Consider the following 17,747-nt stretch of genomic DNA (forward strand, 5'->3'; position numbering starts at 1 on the left):
TCAATGCTTGTTAACAGGCAAGAAAATAGTGCTTAGAGTGCAGATATATATGTAACAAAAATAAATTAATATATTTTAGCAGATTTCACTCTATTTAAATACTTGAAATGTGCACACATTTATATATGTTATTCATTACACGTGAATATACATATACGCACATATATGTTATACATATACAGGTATAGTATGTGTGATATGGATTAGCTGTAATGTCGCAGACAAATTTTGAGTGATTAAAGTTGTGTCGCAGATCAGTGAGAAATATTCTGCTACAGGGAAAACCCAGCTTTAGTTGGGTTTTATTTAAAAAAACCCAAAAAAACCCTGGGTCCATGGGCTTTTTTAAAAAAAACCGGGTTTTTGCCAACCCTGACCAAAATAGATGGAAAATTAACTGGAAGAATTTCAACATTGACTTAAACATATACCTTAATGATGCCAACAACATTAATATTAATGAATTTAATAATATCATAGAAAAAACCCTTTTTAAAAACAGCAAGACTGAACATATAAAAACAAGTGGCAATAATCCCTGGTGGAACAGGGAATGCAGCTTTCTCCTTGGCCAAGAAAGAAAACATCATCGACTTTCTACAAACTCTCTGGACCGTGATGCATGGAAAAATACAAACAAATAGGGGCAAAACTGAGAAGATTATGTAATTGCTTAAGAAGAAATTTTTGGAATAAGACCATGAACATGGCAAAGGAAAACCACAGCATATATAAAATTCTAAAGAGTCTTAATAACAGAACGTACGAAGATAAAAAATCTCACTTTATTCTTTGTACGCCTGCGGGAGAGCTACATACACCTGTTGCCCAAGCAAATGTGTTCGGCAAATTTTTTTATGCATCAGAAAATCAATGAATTTATTCCCCTAGACCTCAGTGGAAACTGATTTAGATGTAACCTTTCACTTTAAACGATCTAAAAGATGCTATCAATGAAAACAGGAATTCTGCCTCCGGACCTGATAAAATTTCTGCAAAAGCATTAAAAAGTATTTCAGCAGATAACCTGAATAAAATTCTTCAGGGGCCAATAAAGGATTTCTTTCTTGCTACCTATTTTTGTGAAAGTATTGCATCATTCTATTTTTGTTAACGTTTTTTTATCATCAGCACTGTTTTTGTGAAATTTTAAAGGCATCCTCATTTTTGTAAAAGAGAAGTAGAACAAGTGAAATTTTAGTTCGAAAAGTGTAAATGTCATCTAGTATTATTTTTAACAGGTTTCGATTTTTGGGGAGGGGGGGAGCTAAAAACCTAAGAAGTACGAAAAAAATACCATTGTAATTAAAGCTTAATGGGCTATGTACTGTGTACAATATAGGAAATTATGAGAAAAGCGGTTTCCCAAAACAGATGTTGAAAGATTGCGATAATATTGCATAAATACACTTTGGCGAGAAACAGCGAAAAATTAGTTAAAATACTACAAAAAGGTTTCTATCAAAGCGATTGTTCATATAAATCTGCTTAGAATTTTATTTTACGAGCAAATTTTGTTTTAAACAGAGAAACAAATTTTATATTTTAAAATACGAATTTTAGTGAAATTTTCGATGTTTTTATGAAGCTACTGATTTTATTACTTGATTTTTGTGAAAGTACTGATTTCAAAACAATATTTTTTGTGAAGGTACTGAAAAACGGTAGCAAAATCAGCCTGTATTGGGCCCTGTTTTTAATACGATTAACCATCTCTGGAACACCGGAGAGGTCCCAAATTCCTTCAAAAACGCTTATATAGTTCCAATTCACAAAAAAGGGAAGAATAAAGAAGACATTAAATCGTACAGACCAATTTCACTAACATCCACTCTCGCTAAAACTGTCGAACGCATGATCTTAACCAGGCTCACAAACCATAGTATTCAACAGAATCTTTTCCCTCCCAATCAATACAGCTTTATACCATTTAGGGGCTGCGATGTGATTTTGGCAGAAATCCATCATGAGTTGTTCCGAGCAAGAAATGAAGGTCGGTTCACTTTCCTTGTCGCATTGGATCTCAAGGGAGCCTATGATGCAGTTTGGCACGACGGTCTAATATGGAAATTGCTACAAAACGAAATACGAGGCAAAACCGCACAATGGATTCACAATTTCATCAGCCAGAGAACTGCCTAGGTCAGATGGAGAGAACATTTCTCAACCAATATTACCCCACAAAGAGGAGTCCCCCAAGGCGCGATATTGAGCCCGTTTCTTTTCGAAATTTACATCAAAGATCTTTGCCTCCTTCATCTTAAAAATGTAAAAATAATCACTTACGCTGATGATATTTTTATCTTAGGCTCAGGTGTGGACATTGACAACACACTTAATGATGTTCAAAATTCCCTAAATAAAGTTTATTCCAGGTCTAAAACTAAGCACATGATGATTGTACCGGAGAAATGTGTGGCAGTTAATTTTTCAAGTAAAAGAAAGAAGACAGATCGAAATTTATCTATAAACCAAGATACCATCAAATGGAGGGAAGATATCAGAATATTAGGCATTTACTTTAATAATAACCTCACCTTCAAATCACACATGATTCAGTCAAAAAAAATTTTAAATATACCAACATTCTAAAAGTTGTCGCCTCGAACAGATAGGGAGCAAGAATAAAAGATCTTCTTAACATTGCAAACAGTTGCATCAAGAGCAAGATTAATTTTGGCAGTCACATCTACTCATACTCTTCCCAGACAAATAAAAATAAAATTGAAAAAAAAAATCGAATTTTGACATCTTGAATTCAAATTATGTTTTTTGCAATCACGAGTGTGTGTATGTAAGCGTGTGTGTTTGTGGGGGGCGGGGGGAATGTGTGTAGGGGGCATGTGTATCAGTGTGTAGGCATATGTGTTTGTGTGTGTGCAGGCATGAATGTGTGGGTAGTTGTGTGTATGTGTTTGTGTATGTGTGTGTATGTGTGTGTATGTGTTTGTGTGCATGTGTGTGTAGTTGTGTATGTATGTGCGTGTGTGTGTAGGACATGGACGCAACCTGGAGACTGCTTTCCTATAGGAGCAGCATCGTGAGGAGCCGGCCGACGGTGACGGTGCAGAGGGTGGCGGTGGAAAAATACAATGATAGGACATCAAAACAGTCAACTGAGAACAATAAGCAATCGTGATTGCTCAATAATATACCATCTGCCCTACGAGTAGCTACTGGTCTTCCAAAATTCACCCCTAACCCTATCCTGCTTAGAGAAGCAAATGAGACTTCCTGTAGCCAAACACATGATCTCAAATCTGAGATTTTTTTATCAGACAAGTCGCCTTGGGCAAGCTCTCGCCAATCAGAAAAATGCTTCTCTCTTATGAGATTAAAAAAAATCCCTCCCATATTAGAAAAAACTCCTTTAGGAATTCGGAACAAAAATTTATTGACCGACTTAAACATCTATCCCAGCCAATGCATACCTATTTGTGTTCCTTCAAATATTAATCCAAACAGAACTACAATTTCCCTCAAGTCTCTTTCTTTCCAAAAAGAAGATATTCCAAGACAGCTAATTAGCAAAGCTTTCGACGACTACAGTGCCACCCACTGGAAAGACTGCCACATTATTGCAACTGATGCATCCAAAACCCAATACTCTACAGCAATAGGGGTCCACAATTCGAGTTCAAACGAAAATATAAAGGGGAAAATATCAAACATGAACTCCATCTTCTCCGCTGAAGGGCTCGCTCTTTGGCTCGCCGTTGTTCATTTCGGAAACACAGGACCAAAGATAGTGTTCTGCTCCGACAGTCTGTCAGTCCTTTCTGCCCTCAAAAGAGCGAACAATAAGTCTCCCCATATCATCACGATGATTGCAAAAAGTATTGCCAATCACACTTCAAACGGTCATGTACTCGAATTTGCTTGGACCCCTGCTCAGGTGGGTATCAAAGCAAATGAAACAGCAGACAGATTGGCTAGCATGGGACACGGGGAAAATATCATTCTCCATTAGATTGCCCCTGAAGACATAATACAAAACCTGAAACAAAAGTACAGAGATAAAGCTACCACCTCCTGGAACAGATCTAAATACTCTACCGGATACAGCCACTTAAATGGTCTGGGAAACAGCAAACACAATTTAACAAAAAATCGATACAAAGAAGTCCTGCTATCAAGAGGCTCATACCCGTACCACTCTCACTCAATCCAACCAGCACCATATCAAACATAGTAAATCCCCTCTGTGCTCAACTTGCAAAACTCCTGACACAGTAGATCATGCCATCCTAGTCTGCAATAAGTTTAATAAGGAAAGAGACAGAATTCGTGCCTGTATGGGATGTGTCCCCTTGTCCTTTTCTCTTGTTTTCGCGGCCGCTCATGCTTCTCGCCGCTTGATGTCCCTTCTCATAGACTTGCTCAAGGCTATTAATTCGTAATTTCCATTTCCCATTTGGTGTTCTCCTGCCTAGGCTTTCCCCTAGTTGAGGTTAAGCTTTGTTTTTTATTTTGTACTTTCTTTGCCCTCGGCTCTCAGCCTTTCGTTCAAAAATGTTTTGTTGAATTATCTGTTTACTGAAGCCTATCCTTCCATTTGTGTTTCTAGTAGAAATGGGACAGTTTTTGGAGTAATAGCTAGATGAAGCCACTGGGTTAGAGTGAAGCATATATCTCAAGACAGAAGAAGAAAAAGAAATTAATTTCTGAAACTAAATATCCCTAGCTTATCTTATAAAACATATACAGTAAACCTTCAATTTAACGATTGTCAAAGGACTGGAAAAAGTTATTGTTAAATCGAGGGGCATAGACACTTAATACAGTCAAATCCAGACCAGTGAACTGTATCATTAAATTGAGGAAATCGTTTAATTGGGTACTGTTAAATCGAAGTTATGCTGTACATAAAAAACAAATAATAAACAAATTAAGTATGCAGCAACTTTTAGGCAATGCAGCTAATATTTTTTTCCACAAAAAAATAATAAAAATAATAATAATAATAATTGCCTTCAAAATAGAAAAAAATTAAAAACAAAAAGCTGATCAGAAAAAAAAATGCTTGTTAAGCTCCCTTCTTTGGTGTAAAAATACAGCTCCTTGGATATTTATTTTCCCCTGTTGCCAAAAAAAAAGTTTTCAATAAATAAATAAAAGTACTTCAGAAAATGAATAAAAAATAACAAAATGACCATTTTCATCATCAAAATATTTAAAAAAATGTCTGCACAGCTCTGTCTGTTAAAACATAAGAGGCCCATAAATTTCCTTGTTTCCCAATTGCCAAAATTACAATAAATAAATTAAAATTTTAGACTGAAAATAAGTACAAATCATGTCAATAATCAACTATTTTTCTAGGAACTAATGTTCACAGTAAAAACCAGGGCAGAGGATTCTAGAGTCGTGCAAAAAACTATAGCCAAAAAATTAATTTTTCTTTTTATGGGCGTAAATTTCTACCTGATCAACTATCAAGAAAATTCTCAAACACAGCAATTCCACTTTTTGTGCAATCGATCTTCAATTGTAATTATTTGGCAATTATTTCATAGTCTGAATATGTAAAATTATATCAAAATGTGTGAGTATTTACTTCTTAAGTGTTTTTTTACCAGGATTCTTCATTTTTTGTAATAATGTCTCAACTTGTAGGTACATACAAGGCAGTCGTGTAGTGCACTTGCATATGTCAAATTCTTTTTTTCATTATATACCTTCCTCATATATTACAGTTGCTCATGTGAATGTCCAGAATGTGCGAATAAAATCAATTTTGATTGACCACATAGATTTCTCAAGAAATGTGTTTGGTGAAGCCACCTCCGAAAAAATATCTGGTTACGGACCTGGATGCAAGTAACAAACTACAAAAAATAACGCATATATAACCAAATTACTACCAAATATAATGCTGAAAACACTTATTTATTTTGAAAAACACAGTCGCAGAAATTACATTTGCAGTTCTATTTTGAAGTTAATGCATATCGAAATGTTTTCCTAAAATACAACTCTTTTGCAACATTGAAAAATACCAGATGAAAAAAACAGTGAAACTCTTCTGTTAAAGAAGAATGCAAATAGAATTACATCTTATACAAACTGAACTGAAAAGACGGTGTGATGTCAAATGGACTTAGTAGCATCATTTATAACTTGGAAGTTAATTGGTGAAAAACTACGATGATTACATTAAAAATAACCGAATATAAAATGACCAACATACATAAAAAATGAAAATAATGTTAAATATGTCGCAAATTTGTTGATAGAACGAAATCGATGCATAAAGAACAAATTAAAAGTAGAAAAATACAAATTTGAATAACATAAACAAACCTAAAAATATACAACTTCTTTCTCACGTCCCAACAAATTGAATCATTATTTCAGAGATTCTGATAATCCATAAAATTTTTAAAAGATGACGCATATAAAAATCTAATCATAACACATAATCATCACTAAAATATTATTGAATTTAATGATTGTCTTTTATTTTCCCATTTTCAATTACACACGCACAGAGGCACAGAAAACAAAATTACGAGAAGAGTTGAGATGCCTATCATATGGATTTAAATTTCAAACAAAAAGTAAAATTTTTCTCTCTTTAAATGGTTTTCTTGGAGGAAAAAAAACATTAAATTAAAACAAAAAAAAAGATTTTCGTTTTTTTTTTTTTTTGGTAAAAGCATTATGCCTTAAACTTTTGCTAAATCATTACGTTATTTTTATCTTTCCGCAAAACTTCATTATGAAGAAATAAGTTCTGGCAGTAGTTACTTTACTCTAGTAGAGTCCCTACACATGGGAGGTCCCCACATAGTGAATCTACTTTTGCTTTGAGAAAAAAATTGTTTTGAGAGACTTCTTTAAGTATAACAAACCAATTTGTATGTCTATAAAAAGGAAAATAGAAAAATAAAGGAATTTATAAGCAGGTTGAATGAACGATATTATTAAAACACTATTTCGCAGTTCATTTCTCATCTAAAATTGCAGTACTAGGTAATCATTTCATAAATAACCAACATAATCAAGCAGAAACTTCACATACGGAGTATATACTCGAATTAACAACCGGTTAACCAGGGTGGTTGGTTTGATGACGTTACGTGACGTCAGTGATTAGTGCTTTCAGTTTCCATTGAATTTTCAGATCATGCGGGATCGGCTAACCGGTAAGCAACTAGTTCCATTTTGTACGATGCCCGCTTTTAGACATGTGACGTCGTTTTGAGCTCGAAAACCAGGTTTCGCGCCCCCAAAATCTGGCTGACTCTATCGGCAGGGATGCCCACCAAGGCGGGGGAGGGGTCAAGATGGCGTAGACTGTGCCACTGAAATTTTTAGGGGGGAGGTGTTTGAGGGGCATTTTTTTCATTTTTGTGGGGCTCTTGTTTTTTGGGGGGGGTTACGGTATTTAGGGGGGTGCGCCTTTGCTCTTAGGGGGTGGACACCTCCTGCTGTCGGGAATGTGTTGTTGAACGACCACAAGTCGAAACGTTCCTATTCGAACATACCTAAAGCGAGTTCATGCACTTACAGGCTCATATTCCATTTTATGTAAGTTATAACTGTTCAGACTGAATTAAAACTATTTAGATTTGAAATTAAGTTCCGAATGGTGCTGAGTGACCACAACAGTTGTTTGAAGGAAGTAACACACATGGACATTTTCCGTTTATCGAAGTGGGAAGATTGGGCGCCGAGAACATTGAGTGCGCCTAAAATGGTCGGTGCCGAATGTTCCGGGCGCTCAAAATGCTTGGAACTCAATGTTCCCGGTGCCCAATCTTCCTAGACCGTCCATTTATTTCCTTTCGAACTTGCCATCCTTCCTCAAGGGGTGCATTCTTGAGCATTAGCGCGGAGTTCAAACGACGTTGTTGCGAATTGTGATTTAAATGACTGATTTCTCTAAAGGCCACGATGACTATGAAATCGGTTCTACATTGCTACGGAGGCCTCTTTCCTAAGGCCCCTATACATACGAGCCGACGTATCAGCTTATTACGATTAGTCATTTTGGATCGGAGCGTGTGTTTGAGTGGTTGTCTTTTCTGGCGAGTTATCGCGTTTGGTGTTCGTTCACAGTGAGCGATTATTAGCGGCACGTGAATTATATATTAAATAAAATACTATTTTCGAAAAATTTGGCGAAATCCGAAACATGGCGATGGTAACCCTTGCAGTGCAACAATGAAAAATCCCATCCACAATGGCTAAACTTAAGCTGATGCGTCGACCTATCTACACTGGTGTGCTAAACTTAAGCAACAAGTGGTTTTTCGGCCACAGCTCCCCAACAAAGTATAAGATAGCCATGAAATTGCAGTATAATATGATATGCACGTAATTCAGTAGAAAGACTATTTGTATGTAAATTTTAGAAATAAAACGTCGTAGGTGATGTAAATGTACGTAAACCTTGTGGGTCGGCGCGCGCAGGTCAAAACTGTGATAAAAGTATGAAAAGCACCGTAGTTAAAGACATTCGCTGCAAGTGCAAGTGATTTGTTTTGTGAAACATGTCTTCAAGAAATCATTTAGACGACTTTACTCGAGGAAGAATGATTGGGAAGCTTGAGGAGGGGCTTAGTGTGGCCAGTGTCGCCGAAGGGTTCCGGATCGACAAAAGTGTTGTTTCTCGTGCTTAAAACTACTGGTACAGCTCTTCGGAAGGTTGGTGGTGGCCATCCAAGGAAAACAACACCAATGTATAACGGTCATCACATACCGTTACATTGTCGTACAGGCGAAAAGAAATCGTTTTCAGTCAGCGAGCGCCATCTCAGCAACTGTGCTCAGCCACAGGACGAAAAGTATCAAGATTTACAGTGGCCAGACGCCTCCACAAAGGTGGCTTATTTGCTATAGACATCCTGAACGCTGCATACCTTTAAAAGTTAGCCATCGGCGGCACCGTTTAGAGTGGTGCAGAGAACACGAAACCTGGACACCTCATCAATGGAGTCGTGTCCTCTTCACAGATGAGAGTCGTTTTAGTGTTACAAGCGATTCTCAACGTCAGTTGATCTGGAGAGAGGTTGGAGCTCGATTTCATAACAATAACATCGCGGAAAGAGATCATTACGGTGGTCCTGGAGTTCTCGCCTGGGGTGGCATTGTGTTGAACGGGCGGACTGAACTTCAGATTTTCGACCGAGGTTCTGTAATTGGAGATCGCTACTGCAATACTGCAATGAGGTAATCCTACCCCATGAGCGTCTGTTCCGAGGGCCATTGGACCAGACTTCATTTTTATGGATGACAATGCCCGGCCACACCGTACTGCTAATGTTTAAGAGCTACTGGAAAGTGAAGATATCAGACGAATGGATTGGGCAGCTTACTCTCCAGATGTAAATCCCATAGAGCATGTGTGGGATGCATTAGGCAGACGTTTTGCGACACGACAGTATCCTCCTGGTAACACCCATCAACTGAAAGATGCGTTAAAAGAGGAATGGAGACGTTTACTCCAAGAACTCCTGGATAATCTGGTGCTTAGCATGGAGAGACGATGCCAAGCAACAATTGCAGCAAGGAGAGGGCATATCCCATACTAGGGAACATCTGCCAGTTGTACTTACGCTTCTTCAGGCAATCATGTGTAACGCTACTATATGTGAAATAAAGCCTTTTTTTGTTCCATACCCTGCTTTAAGCTTTGTATTCATTTCTGCGCCATTATTCGTTCACCATCGTTTAAGTACAAAATAATGTACATCATATTCAAATTTCATGTCAATCGGATGATTTCTTGTGCAGTTATGACAAAAAACGCACTTGTTGCTTAAGTTTTGCCCACCAGTGTGTATTACGGCTCTCACTCAGCTGTGCGATACGTCACAGGTCACGTGGTTTTGGCATGAACGGTGCATTTTTTCGACGAAGGGATCTTGCCTTGAACAATATTCAATGAGATCGTTTCCAAAATTTTAAAGGTATTTTTCTCTGAAAGAGCATGCTTAAAAACATATGATCTGACCATTTTTTAAATAATTTGACCAAGTTTAATATTTTTAAAACCTTATTTTAATCTCTGCAATTTTATTGTTTACGTCTCTGCGTATGACTATTCTATTCTATTCAAGAGTCACAACTGACTTCAACTGTATTTATGTCGAGGACTGCATACTATGTGCCTTGCCTCCATTATTTTATATACCGATAGATGGCAGCACCATCACCGGATCGAACAGTTAGTGAGAATTTTGAACTAGCCCAGGAGCTAATAGCTACCTAGTACTAGCACCCCCAGAGGTATCGTTTCACTTGGAGGACATTGAGACCACGAGCATATTTAACGTCGCCCAGTCCCCTTTAATGACGACGGTGGGTCTTCGACCAGCGAGGATCGAACCCGAGGCCCTCCGGTCCCGAGTCCAATGCCTTACCGATCAGGTCTGCGTATGACGTCACAAATAATGAACTGTCATTCACTGTTGCCATAAACCAGAGCGCAATATTTAATTTGCTTCTTTACTCACATGTATTGGCAACGATATAGTTGATAGCAAGAGTGGAGCAAAATATTTCGCGGAAGAGCTCATCATTTGTGACGTTATAAAGACCACGCCTTGTTTGAAAAATCGGGCATTTAAAAAAATTAATTAATAAATAACTGTTGGGAAAATGAAAGTATTTCTGGGTCCATGTTATTATTATTATTTATTTATTTATTTATTTTTTGCTCATGCTATCAACTTCAGTGACTAAAAGTAGTACTTTTGACTGAAGGAAACCACCCCATTCTCATGCATAGGGATGATTGATTTTTGCGGCGCCGCCTGTTAATTTTAGTTATAGTCTAACTAATGTATTTATTACTCATGTAGCAAATCAGTAAATTAAATGTATTTTGCTACGAAAATAGTTGAATTAATTTTTTTAATATATATATATATATATATATATTTTTTTTTTTGCTAATAAATAACTTTATTTAGTCGTTAAAGTTTTTTTTTTTTTTTAATATTTCAGTTTTGAAATATATTTAGTGTTCAATTCAAGGGGAATTGAAGACAAAAATCCTCCTTCCCCACGAACGATTAAATTTATATTACTTCATTAATATATCGTAACTTGTGTCCGAATTTCGACAAGTATTCTAGATTTAATATATCATGACACCGTCAGTTTAATTTACAGTTATGGCTATACTAATTAACAGACTTCGTTTGAATTTTTTTATGTACTATGCTCCCCGTTTATTAGAAGTCGCCTGTACCGATTCAGAGCCTGATTACCCATAAGACTCAGGAAGCTTGAGCTTCCCCTCAAAATTAACAGGGGACCCAGAAATGACTTTAAAATTTCAGTTTCTGCTTTTGAATGTATTTTTAAAAGTATTCAAATATTAGAACTCGCTAAATAAAAATTTTGGAAGAATGTTAAAAAGTGAGAACACAGTTTATAAAATGTAACTGACAACTCACCAAATCCTGAGTTAAACACTAATTTAACAAAACGCGAAAGTCTTTAAAACTAAACCTACTTACTTTAGGTATAGTAGTTTATAGGAGGCACCGCCTACAAATAGTTATTAAAAATTAAGGAACTGTATATAATTAGTTAGGTATTAAAATAATTCATCGTTTAGTAATTAAAATCAGTGTTTATTTTATAATTGGGTGTTTTTTAGTTTAGTTGATTTTGTACTAGAATTGTAAAATAAATTGGATTTATACATTTGGGTAGGAAATCGTATGTAAGTATGACCAATTATTTTTTACTTTTTAGTTCCTCTTTGTTTTTTGAAGTCGGTTCTTTTTTATTTGAAAATAATTTTCATGTCCTGATTTCTGATCGGCCAAACCTAAAAGGGTGAAAAAAATGAAACATTTTTTTTATGAGGAAAGCAAATTCAGCTTCAGCTTCCCATTCGAAACTTCTGAGGCATGTTTTGCTACAAAAATTATGAGTGATTGACTAATTCCTTTCTAAAGTACACTCACACTTTGTCATGTTTATATGTATTTATTATTTAGTATTTATACCTGCGGTTATTTATACCTGCAGGCAAATGCTTACCTGATTGAACTTTAAATTTTCTCTTTTTGTGTTTGTAGTTTTGAAAATGAAGAAAAGTAAATACAGCAAACACATTTTTTTATGAAATAAGTTTTTATTTCACTAGTGAGGAATATATATCTTGTTTGATGATTGCAAAAAGAAACCAGTTTATTGTGCATAATCGTGGAATGAACATCTAAAAAAAAGAAAAAATCCAATATCATCGTCTATTACACTTATTTCAGTCCCGATAGTCACATCTTCCGACATTTTCCCTTTTCTGCAAATAACATGGGAGAAAGCTGATGTATCGTGATTGCTTTCTGCTTCATAGAATTGGCATTCAATTGAATTCTTGTTCAATCAGGTCTTTTTATTTCAACGTGGTGTGAATAGGTATGGATTCAGGGGGGGGGAGTCATCTCTCCCCTCCCTAAACAACCAATTATAGGCTAAATTTGCCTTTTTTGTGGCTTAAATTTCCAAAAATCGCCCCGACCCCTGTTGTACCCTAAAATTACACCCCCCCCCACACGCCCTTTTCGATGATGTCCCCCTTGAAAACCAGAGTTACCAGATTCTCCCTTGTATGAATATCATAAGACTTTCTTGCGTGCCGGTTAAATATAATCAATATTTTAAAATCATTCATAAGAAATGGTTGCTTCTCCGCAAGTTTAAAATTAGCTAAGTGTGCCAAATAAGTTCACCCTGGAGTTAATGACACTTGACACAGTACCTTGTTCATTTATGATTCAAGTGGCATCAAGTTTTGCACATTCAATCGCATGACTCATAAGAAAATTTGAAAAAATTAATTCCATGTGAAAATGTAAGCTTTAATTAGGTTTATCAGCAGTTTCAACAAAAAAAGTGCTCCCTCCTCCACTCCAGAGTTTTAGTTTTCCGGCGGGAGATGGCGGATAAAAGATATATAGGGGAATATATGGGATAAAGTGAAATGGTTAAGATGACCGAGTTTTTTCAAAATGAACAAATCGGAAATTTGTTTTTAAAATTACAATACACAAAAAAAAAAAAAAAGATTGTACGTATATATAACAACTACAAAATAAAACGGTCAGAAAGTTTTGATTTATTTTCATTGAAACTAGCAATATTAATTAAACATTATGTTGTTTTCAAAATTTCCGCTAAAGTATTTCTTTGTACAGTGATTATTTTTAATACCGAAGTTTTCAGAAAATTGGAGAGACTGAACATATTATTACTTTTATGTTTCAAAAAAAAAAAAAAACTTTTTTGAAAAACTGAAACAATATTTCAACGGACTTAAAACTGACAAAGGTAGAGAGAGGATTAATAAATTCAGTAAAGTTGCAAAGCTTTACTTTTTGAACAAGAGAAATATTTGCGATAGACAATTTTCAGTTATACTTGGATGTTAACTTTTTGATTTGAAGTTTTATATGTTGGGAGAAGTTTATCTTATAATTTATTTCTATCGTTTTTTTTCTGCGCTTGTGCGCATAATTACTGGGACGCTAATTTTAAGTACAGTGTAATCCAGTTATAACGAACTTTAATGAATCGCAAGTTTTGTTCGTTGTAACGGGAGTTTCTTTGTAATGGAGTTCAAGCATTGTAATAAAAATAAAATCGAGCTTGAATATCGTAGTAAACAGATACATTAATAAAAGTATAAATTGCTATGAAGTGTAACTTAAATGTAAACATTTAGGGGGGAATAAAATCACTTATTACCTCTTTAAAGAGGTAATAAGTGATTAATGAAGTGACCAAAAAATAACGTTTTTTTTGGAGATCAAAACAAAGACTTCAAAATACACCTGAAGCGAAATTAACTGCAGTACTTAGAATGCAGGCAGAAAAGACAGTTTTACAGAGATTGTCAAGGGGACTTTGATTTATATGGTAATTTCATCAAAACTTGCCAGGAAGAGCGTCAAGCAAACACTGAATTTGAAATCTCAACTTCGGAGTCAAATTTGACGATATAGAATCATATGGAGACAAATGATTACCAAATATGTTCAATATATTTTTATTATTATTGAAGGTTATTTCTGTCTAATTCTAATCCAGAAAGGTTTTTTTTTTTTTTGGGGGGGGGGGGGGGCTCCAAAAAAGGAGAAGAGTTGGCTGTTTGGGACAAGTTTTTTAGGCAATGTTTTAGGTTTAGCTAGGGACACTGTCCTGAGACAGCGTATGAATGGCATGTACTTTAGAGGTATTTGCTCTGTTTGGAAAGTATTAGTTTTGTTAGCTGCTATTTTTGCGCAACACATTTGAGAGGATTTGTGCATTAGGACCGCTGGGAATGATTTTCAACTTTTGAAGAACGTGCTTCTTTAGAAATACTTCTAAATAGCCTTGGAGTTTTTATGCCTTTGAAAGTTCGGAATCATTTTCTTGGTTCACTTTATGAAGAACTGTATGAAAAAGTGCTCCCTTGCTCACTTTGAGAAATCCTAATTCGTGCAGAAATCGCGCTAGAAATCAATTTTCACTTTTTTAAAATGTTCACTGAGAGTGAGAGAGGTTCTTACATAGAAGAGAGGTCTTAGTTTTGAACGATCATCTTGTTTTTAAATAAAGCATTTTCATCCTAATTAGTATTTAGGTGAGTGAGACTACTCCTTCATTTGTTGTTTTGTTTTCATACTTTTGATTTCATGAGAATTAGGTGAATTAGGTTGCCTCTTATTCTCTTTAATCAAAGTGTACATTTTTTGCGCGATTCAGTTAATTTTTTAATAAATTGTTTTTTTTTTTTTTTTTTTTTTTTTTTTTTTTTTTTTGCCCAATGTGAGCGAAATCTATCATGTAAAACAAAGGGCAGAAAAGAAGGAGTTAAGTTATAAATGTTAGTTTTTTCTGCATTCAAAAAAACCTATATTGAGCCTGCTTTTAAATCATTTAAGGTATCCGACTAGGTTCGGAGCAGTTTTTTTTTTAAAAACACTATTTTGAAATAATATTAATGTTTTTTTAGAAGTAGAATGATCTTAAAACATGTTTTTTTGCTTAAAAATAAACCATAATATCAATAACTTTTTTTAAATGGGTAATTTTTTTGGCAAAAATGACTGAAAATTACCAGTTAGGAGAAACACTGTATTTATAAAAATTAACTAGCTATAAATAATTTGCTTAGATTTTTTCACATGTATTAATATTACGCATGAAACAGACCGCAGGTTAAGAAATATTTCAAGAATTTTAATGTTTATGACAAATTACGTGACTTTATCCAGAAATTTCTCAAAAATTTCTCACCTTTTTTTCGGTAAAAAAGCTATAAATCAAAAAATATTTCATCATTTACATAATTTGTGGTCTATTCCACTCACAAGTACTTACAAGACAGGCATGCCAAATTTCATGCTTGAATACTGAATAGAATTTGCAAAATCATGTTTTCCGTAGCCAGTATCGAGAAATAATTGCATTCTTCAAAAAACGTAAGTAAAGATTCGACTTAACACGCGTTATACTGCAGACGCTTAGTATTCAAATGCTTATAACGTGAGTTCTAATTCGCGTAGATTATAAAACCAAAATGTTTCATAATCTTAAAGAATGGTGCTGTTGAATAAAACTATTTTGAGAAAAGTGAATTTTGGTCGAAAATCGCCTTTTCAACGTAGTCGGATACCTTAATACTGTATTTTGCATGCATTTATTTTTCTTTCGAAAGCGGTTTTTTTTTTTTATTGACTTTACATATGTGTTTTATAAACTTTCTAACTATTAGCTAATAAGCCCCTTTAAACTCTAAAAATATTTCTGATTCAGTTGTTGTAATGTAATACCAATAAATGCATTTTCAAAAATAAGATCAAGTCGGACGACTCGATAAAAATTACATTTTAATGTTTCTTTTTCATTGTTAACAAATTATAGTTGAAAACAGCATGGCATCGTAAACTGTGTGTACAACGTGAATGGTATGTTAAAACAGCACTTTCAACTCAACTAAAAATTTGATCCCAACCAAGCAATCTTCAACCCAGAGTGTGATTAACGCACGGTCCTGCAAGTCTGTGGACCTGAGCACTACAATTTTAGGGCCGCCAAATTAAATTAAATTTATTTTTTTCTTCTCCTCTTTGGAAACTGCTACAGTACTCGTCTCAATAAAATCACCGGTTTATAAACTCAGCCGCCTTTTGAAATCAATACTGCAAGAACAGAATCATTGCAATAGCAAAACATGCTAAACACATCTTTAATAAAATCACTATCGTATGGTCATGATGTATCGTAAAATCATACGTAAAATATTGATAAAAGAAGCACCAAGAAGTGAAGGAATCTCAGGTGGTGAGGAAATCTCAGTGCCAAACTTGCCCTCTCCAAGAGATGTCAGAAAAGTGCTTGATGTTACCCGATGCACTAGAAAGCAAAGAAGAAAATATAATAAAAGTTGCAAACCATTTTGAACATTTTGTTAACATTCAAACGATATTGAATCTTAAATCTCCAATTCTGGCGAAGTACTGGTGTATTAATGTTTAATTAAAACCATTGTGCAAATAAAAAGAAATATGTATCTCATGCCTATTTAAAATGTCAACTGTATGTTGGAACACTTCAAACAAAAGTAAACGAAGTAATTTATTTCGTTTTAAGAGTATTTAAACTTCAAAACTTTTCCTTTTTTAAGTCATTGTAGGTATGCCGGTTTATAAAATCGTCCGTTTTATAAAATCAAGTGTCATCAAACGAATCTGGTTTTAATAAGCGGCGAGCACTTTACTTTCAAAATGAGCAGACTTTCTCATTAAAGGGACAGCAAATTTTACCAGGACCGATGGATCACACTCGCTTGATCAAGCAATGCTTAAAAAAAGATATGAATTTAAGATTTATAGCTTCTACCGCACTTGTACTGTAGTGCTTTCACCCATTTTTCTATACCTATTAGTAGTTCTAAAATCTTTTTAGCAACTATAATATCTTTCTTTGCAAAAGTGGAGATATTTACGCATAATAAATTTCAGATTATTTGAAAAGCTAATTTTGCTTCGGATTTCACAATTGCACCTTCTGTACACGATATGTTGTCAATTATTATTGTGCCATAGTGCATTCAGTGAGAACTGATAGTGAAAGTAAACAAAGCAACGTGACACTTGGCGGTACCATTGTCTGTTTGGTGCAGGGTGAGTGAAAACAGCGCCAAACAAATAAGCGAAATGTTCAAGAACATAATCGACAATCCAACAAGTAATTCGTGAAAATGGCAATGTTGACGCCGAACAGCAGCCTTCTTTGTTTACTTCTGCTATCATTTCTCCCTGAATGCACTATAGTAGAAAAAGAGGACATCCACACAAGAAATTAACATCAAAGCATTCCTTACCCGTTATCCTCAACCGGTACTACGTGTACCCTTTTGGGTACTTGGTTAACTACTAAAAAGTACAGAAAATTTAATTGATAATGCTAGAACTTAGTTGTGACACAAGTTGGAGAAATACATATGTTATTCTATACTGAAACAAAAGTAGTATTGCAATACTTTGTTAATGGGGTCGTTTCCAAAATTTTAAAAGTATATTTTTCTGAAAGAGCATGCTTAAAAGCATAGAATCTATTTTTTAAATAATTTCTTTATGTTTAATATTTAAAAAAAAATTACTTAAATCGGTGCTCTTTCATCGTTTAACGCTTCTGCCGATGACATCACAAATGATGAAATGCCATTCAGTGTTGCTATTCACGGTCTAAAATATTTAACTCGCATCTTTACCCACGTGAATTGGCAACGA

At 34.9% G+C, this 17,747-nt stretch overlaps 1 protein-coding gene across 1 annotated transcript in view; it reads right to left on the bottom strand.

The window, feature by feature from the left end:
- LOC129230464 (histone-lysine N-methyltransferase 2C-like) overlaps nt 1-6,454 on the bottom strand; it is a 176,472-nt gene extending 170,018 nt beyond the window's left edge. The window contains exon 1 of the mRNA XM_054864865.1: nt 6,304-6,454. The gene's annotated coding sequence lies outside the window, so the exon portion shown is untranslated. The remainder of the gene's footprint in view (nt 1-6,303) is intronic.
- Between the last annotated feature and the right edge of the window lie 11,293 nt (nt 6,455-17,747).

Source organism: Uloborus diversus, chromosome 9 (genome assembly GCF_026930045.1).
Source record: "Uloborus diversus isolate 005 chromosome 9, Udiv.v.3.1, whole genome shotgun sequence".
Classification (NCBI taxonomy): Eukaryota; Metazoa; Arthropoda; class Arachnida; order Araneae; family Uloboridae; genus Uloborus; species Uloborus diversus.